The sequence below is a fragment of the Gadus morhua genome, chromosome 14 (assembly GCF_902167405.1).
Source record: "Gadus morhua chromosome 14, gadMor3.0, whole genome shotgun sequence".
Lineage (NCBI taxonomy): Eukaryota > Metazoa > Chordata > Actinopteri > Gadiformes > Gadidae > Gadus > Gadus morhua.
In genome coordinates, this window is record NC_044061.1 from 22743116 (window position 1) to 22750615 (window position 7500).

Genomic DNA, 7500 nt, shown 5'->3' on the forward strand with positions numbered 1-7500 from the left:
TGCAGAAGTACAGTCATAATTAAGTAATCTCGCGGTACCAGACTAGCATAAGCACTTAATGCAAGTCCATAGGGGGCGCTGGATTTAACTGTTCCCAGGGAGATGGGAACTTCTAAACCAATCCAATTCCTTGCGTAGGTGGTGCTCAATATGGGGGGGGATTCAAACGGGAAAAAATACAAGCAGTGCTTATATAAATATAGCCCCCAGACAGCCTAGCCTCCGCTAACTAACGCAGCGCTTAAGTCCCCCCCGAAAAAGCACTTAAGTTTGCAGAATCGTAAATCCATATATTAAACACAAACATTGTGCCTGTCTCTGAGTGTCCTTGGAGGACATTTTGCCTGGTGGAGAAGGAGGAGGATCATCTCACAATGAGCTGCCTGCACCCGACCCCCGGCCGTCTCCCTCCATATTTAACACACTCACTATACTCAGACAGCCACGCTGTTTGCCTTGTTGGACAGCCGCCCTCAACAAACACATGACATAAAGGAGCCCACAAACAGCCCAGACTCAAACCAACAACCAACTGCCTTTATCCGGACACTCTGTTTCCTCTCGTCTGACCCGTTTAGGCGGAAAAGTGGCATTGATACCCACCGCGAAGACTACTGCCAACTACACAGTCGCGTGTACGTTCTGCGCTTGAGCAAGACGCGTAAGTCTCATTACAACGGGTGGCGCGAGTCTCGCGGCGCTAGTCCGACCCACCCACCACACTGATTCGCTGGTTGAATCGACCAACTTTCACTTTCTCTGCTAGCTATGCGTTGGGCTACTTGCTCTGTGACGTAACATACCAGATGTTCAAACTGAATTTTTGATGGATGATTTGATGGTTCAGAGTCGATTCTGAGCGGATACAAAACCGAAAGACCTTAAGCCCCATCATTAGCGCTATAAATCCTAGCATACAGTCACCCGGGCATCCGAAAACACACATAATTAGTCTCGTAATCAACCGAGGGAACATTCTGGAAATCAGAAGACATTTATTGTTATTCTAAGTGATGTAGTGCAGAATGAGCTCATCGAAAAGGGAAGGGTTGTCTCAACGTTCGGATGGAGTCCAGATTGTGTGTGTGTGTGTGTGTGTGCGTGTGTTTGGTTGTGTGTGTGTTGTGTTGATCAATGATTGACTTGGTGGAGTGAGAGGAGTCATCCGTCTTGTGTCTCGGTGCTCTACTTACCCACTCTTCGTCACAGTCACTCGCCACTGCTTATCCTAAGCCAACCACTGACAGGAAGTGAGTTGTGTGTCTGTGTGTGTCTGTGTGTGTGTGTGTGTGGGGGGGGATTTATCACAAGTTTGGTCTCCTCCAAGAGCTGGTAATAAATTCGGTGACATCACAGCAAGAAAGGAAATCGAAGTGTCTTACTCATGGTCCCTTCATCTATGGACTCACAGACACGAATACATGCAAACATGCACACACCCAGACGGACACATGCACAAACACACGCAGAAACACCCACGTACACGTGTACACACACACACATCCACACACACATACACAAACTGATATTTTTGTTGTGCAGGTGTGTAATCCAAGGAGAAATGGAAGCCCTATGAATCGGTCAGTCCCAAAAGTATCTATGCTTTTGACAGACTTTGTTCGTTCGATAGGACAGGAAATCAATCTCACTCACACACATACACACACAAACACACACAAACACACACACATGCACACACGCACTAACACACACACACACACACACACACACACACACACACACACACACACACACACACACACACACACTGATGCACATCATAAACCCTCCAGCCATTGGAGTGTCATCAAATGGGCACATCATTCATTCCTTGTGGCCAGGCTAGAGCCATATTTTACAGATGGGACCGGATGTTCACCAAAAATACACCATTTAGTAAAATAATTTTCCTTTAAATAGCTAATAATAGTCAGCGAGAGATACTAATGAAGCCAGCGTGTGTGTGTTTGCGTCTGTGCGTATGGCGAGCGTGCATGCATGTGTGTGTGTGTTTACGTATGAGTGCGTGTGTGTGTGTGACCGTCGTACATCCCCACTGAAGGGGATTTGCTTCTTGCTAAACAGTGTAGAGGTTCTGTTCCCACGGTGACCAAGCTCTGCAGCACCATGGTTACGGCAGGAACCTTTGAAACCATTTTAACCTCCTCAGTACCCCTCGCTGCCCCGGACCCTCTCTCTTCACTAAGACTCCCCATTTTCGTCTCTCTCCCTCTCTATTTCTGTCTCCCTTGCTCTACCTCTCCTTCTTCTAATTTCCCTTTCTACCTCTTTCTCCCTCTCCCCATCTCTTTATTTCTTTCTTTTTCACTTTTTCACTATTTCTCTGACCCTCACTCCCTCTCTCTCTCTCTCTCTCTCTCTCTCTCTCTCTCTCTCTCTCTCTCTCTCTCTCTCTCTCTCTCTCTCTCTCTCTCTCTCTCTCTCTCTCTCTGTGTGTCTGTCTCTCTCGCTCTCCCTCTCTCTTCCTCTCTCTTTCGCACTCTCTTTGCAGGAACAGTGGAGAGCAGAGTTGCTCTAACCATGGCACACATGCTTGTGACATGTTGTCACCTAGATCAGCCAGGACAGCACACATGGTTGAGTTCACAGATACCCACACACACACACACACATACACACACACACACACACACACACACACACACACACACACACACACACACACACACACACACACACACACACACACACACACATACAGCCATACATTTACCATGTTTGTTGATCCGTCAACTTCTGGTCAATGTATGCATACATGCATACACAATCTATGCACAGCCGGCTTTTTTGTCATCATTTTTGTGTGTCTTCAGCACAAGCTGCGTTGCACTGTGATAGAGACGACCGTTTGGCATCAGACCAGAGCAGCAGAGAGGAAGGGTTGGAAAGGGCCTCTCGTGCTCCATTGTGACCCAACACACTCATCTCTGTTTTGTTGAAGCTCTTTGCTGTCACTTGATTGCTCCTGTCTTGCCCGTCGTTTTTTTTTTTGATTCACATTTCATTATCACAGTTGGGAAAATTGCTTTATTATATTAACCATTCTTAAATATGTGTGACTGTTGACAGAAAGAAAGAAGGAAAGATGGAAAGATAGAAAAATTGTGAATAATGAAATCAATCAATAAACAAACACACGTTGTCAATAAACAACACACGTTGTCGGGTGTAGTTTGAGAGCACCATTATTTCCTGAAGGGGAAAGAAAGGAGGAGCAGAGTGAGGGACAGGAAATTAAAGCTAAAGCCAGAGAGAGGTGGATGAAAAGGTGTAATGAATATTAAAACCATACCCAACATCTGTGTGTGTTGTGTGTGTGTGTGTGTGTGTGTGTGTGTGTGTGTGTGTGTGTGTGTGTGTGTGTGTGTGTGTGTGTGTGTGTGTGTGTGTGTGTGTGCGCGCATGTGTGTCTTTGTGTGTGTGTGTGTGTGTGTGTGTGTGTGTGCGTGCGTGTCCGTGCGTGTCCACAGAATCATGTGTCTGTCTTTTATAAGGCTACATCCTTCTGCCTTGGCACATGATCACAGACTGTTAATTCAGTTGTTATCCTTGTCTGAAAATGGTCTTGGCCGCATGTGTATCTGTGTGTGTGCATGTGCGTGTGTGTGTGTGTGTGTGTGTGTGTGTGTGTGTGTGTGTGTGTGTGTGTGTGTGTGTGTGTGTGTGTGTGTGTGTGTGTGTGTGTGTGTGTGTGTGTGTGTGTGTGTATGCGCGTAGCTTGGCATCAGACTGGGAGGGTTCTGGGGGGGTACTGGCAGTGTCAGGGCAGTGATTGGAGGGGACAGCAGGCCAAAGGCTGACCGGGCTAGATGCTGTCAGCCTCCCCCCTCCCTCTCCCTCCCTCCCTCTCGCTCTACCTTTCTGTCTGTCTCTCTCTCTCTCTCTCTCTCTCCCACTCTCTCTCCCTCTCTTTTGCCCTCTCTCTCTCTTTCATTCTCCCTTTCTCTCTCACTCTCTCTCCCTCTCTCTCTCTCTCCCCCCCTCTTACTCCCTTTCTCTCTCTGTATCTTTCTCCTGTCCTCTAGTTCTTCTCCCTCTCTCTCTCACCCTTACACTCTCTTAATCTCTCTATCTCTCCCTTTCTCTCTCTTTCACCTCCTTGTTCTCTCTAGTTTTCAGTCTATTGCCATACTCTTGGTTTCTCATTATGTTTCAGCGCTTTAATCCTCATAAATATGTACATGTGCAGATTTAAGTTTAATCCTTTTGATCAAGAACAAACCTTTTCCTTTTCCTTTTGGGTCAGACTATAGGCTGACCGACCTCAGACAGGATCTTGGGAACACGCACTGGCGGTGTCCTGGTAGACCATCGTCTTCAGCCGGTGCTTTCTATGTGTGTGTCCGGCGTTTGGTCCCATAACCTCGCTAGTGCTTTGACGCCGATTTGATTCATGACGGGAGTTGGACTTCACCGTGCACTCACCGGGGAGCCCGCGACCAAAACAGCAACATTCTGCAGAACCATTGAAAGAGGAGATCAGGACGAACGGAAGACAGGGTACTCACAAAGAAGGATGACGCGACCGAGCATAGAACGCAAGGCGAGGGACAGAGAGAAGGAAAGAGATGAATGATTAATCCAATCAAGCTTCTTAGTTTCTTGCGTCAATAGGAATTGTTCTAAAATGGCCGCCTCTTTCCTGGCGCGGGCATCAGAACCGGGGCTAGGCTAGCGCCTTGGCTAATCCTAGAATAATACAGTGTGAGGATAACCCTGAGGAGTAGGGCTTTGCCACCAGATTAGTACTGGGGATGGATTGTCTCGCACAAAACACACACCCACACACACACACACACACACACACACACAGACACACACTCGCACGCATATGCACACCACACAGTGTAAAGAAAGGGAGCCCAGATTCTGGCGAGATTCAAACTGGATTACAAAGGGTAGCTTATGGTTCCAGCCACAGTGTGAGTGTGTGTTCGGCTGGCGCTGTAACCGAGCGCACTTGAGTGGCACGGAGATGATGAGGACACTCGTTAGCCGCCAGAGGCGAGCGAGGTCACATGGGTATGGTGGTTTGTGTTTGTGTGTGTGCTGGTCCGTGCGCACATCACTATGTTTGTGCTTCTTAGTCAGAGCTACCCATCATCTACTTTGGGTCGTCTGTGTACTAATGATAAACAAAGGAGGAATATCTCGTGCGTTCGGGAGCATGTGATGGGCATCGTGAGTGTTTGTGTCCCGGTATCTTCCGACGGGCGTCACATGCTAACACACGTCGGCTGTTTGCATTGATTTGCACTCGGCTGTTGTAAGCATTTATTGAAGGGGGCCTCTCTTGGCTCCCCTTCCCCTCTGGGTTTTCCATATTATCTCCCTTTTCTCTTTCGTCCCCGCTCTCTGTTGTTCCCACTCATACCCCCCCCTCCCAAACCACCACTCTGCCTGTCTTTCTCTGCCCCCCCCCCCCCCCCCCCCATAGCACGTTTCATGGGAGACGGCTCACTTCCATTCCCAGCCAGCCGTTCACACATTCACTCCTGCGCTGACAGGTAAAACACAAGGAAGGTAGCGGCGGAGGATGCTAAGATGAAATCCCCCAGGGAAAAACAATCTCGGCGCATGTGTGTGTGTGTGTGTGTGTGTGTGTGTGTGTGTGTGTGTGTGTGTGTGTGTGTGTGTGAGTGAGAGAGCTGAACAGAGGGATAGAGAAAGGGAGGGAGGGAGGGAGGGAGGGAGGGAGGGAGGGAGGGAGGGAGGGAGGGAGGGAGGGAGAGAGAGAGAGAGAGAGAGAGAGAGAGAGAGAGAGAGAGAGAGAGAGAGAGAGAGAGAGAGAGAGAGAGAGAGAGAGAGAGAGAGAGAGAGAGAGAGAGAGATGGAAGGATATAGAGAGAGGAAGGTAGAGAGGGGAGTGAGAGAGAGAGTGTTTTGGTGAGTGCGGATACATGTCATGGGAGTGACCAAAGTGTGGTCTTATGAACAACGTTAGAACTCAGAGGGGCGGAAGTAGCGAGATTTGACGGCGGAACAACAACAAAAGGCCAGGGGAGACAGATATAGAGTGTCATGGGGAGAAAGGGAGGGGGGGATTGGGGGGGGGGGGGGGGGTAAAGATGAAGATAAAGGTGATGAAGCGAGAGAGAGAGGGAGGTAGAGTGGTAGACAGATAAATGGGGAGGGGGGCAGCGAGCGGTGGGGGAGGAGGAGAGGGATTTGCTTGAGGGGTGGAGAACGAATAGATAATAGTGGGGGTGGTAGAGGGAGGTGTTGGAAGTAGAGAGAGAGAGAGGAGTGGAGATGGAGACAGAAAGGTGTGGGGGGAGAGAGGGAGGCAAAGGGAGGGCGAGAGAGAGGCAGAGGAGGGAGAGGGCGAGCCGGCGAGGGGGAGGGAGGTAGAAAGAGTGGGAGATATGACGGAGGTAGAGGGAGGCATAAGGAGAGAGTGGGAGGAAGAGGCAGAGGGAGGGAGAGGGAGGCAGAAGGAGAGAGAGGGAGGAAGAGGCAGAGGGAGGAAGAGGGAAGGATGCAGAGGAAGAGGTAGGGCGAGGGAGGCAGGGGGAGGCTTGTCTTGACAGTTAAGGCTATGACCCGGGGTGAGTCTCTCCGACTGTGTGCTGATGCGTGAAACCTGCGCACACGCAGCATTAACACGCCTCGCTACACACACACACAGATCTTACACATAGCACCCTGACACACACACAAACACGCACGCACACACCCACACACACACACACACACACACACACACACCATACTAGGAGTTCACTTGATTTCCATGCACACACACATTGGCAGGGCAGTGCGCTGACCCGGGATAGTTTGAGGCCGGGTGCTGGGCAGTGTGTTACACACACAGGGGCCGACAGGTGAGCAGGGGTCAGGCCCTCCCACGGCCGCCTGCCCGGCCCCGCTCCCCCCACTCTCCTCCTCCGCTCGCTGCTGTGTGCAGCTGCGTGGTAACCTGGCGCGGGGCCAGGCTGGGCCAGGGTTCACAGTGTGCAGGATTGTTGGTTTCACGTTGTTGTTACACACGGTGCCCCGAGGCGGATTGAACTACAACTTTAAAACACTCACTTGAGCTCTCTCTCTCTCTCTCTCTCTCTCTCTCTCTCTCTCTCTCTCTCTCTCTCTCTCTCTCTCTCTCTCTCTCTCTCTCTCTCTCTCTCACTCGCTCTCTCTCTCACACTCTCTCCCTCGGTCTCTATATCTCTCGCTTCTGTTAATGTCTTAACCACAGTAGCAGGGATAATTGAGACAAACAAGGCGATGAGTGTTTGTGTGTCTGTCTGTGTGTGTGTGTGTGTGTGTGTGTGTGTTTTTGTGTGTGTGTGTGGATGTAGTGCTTTAACTGTATCTGATGTGTGTGTGTGTGTGTGTGTGTGTGTGTTTCTGTGTGTGTACTTGTGTCTCTGTCTGCGTATTCGTTTTTGTGTGTGTGTGTGTGTGTGTGTGTGTGTGTGTGTGTGTGTGTGTGTGTGTGTGTGTGTGTGTGTGTGTGTGTGTGTGTGTGTGTGTGTGTGT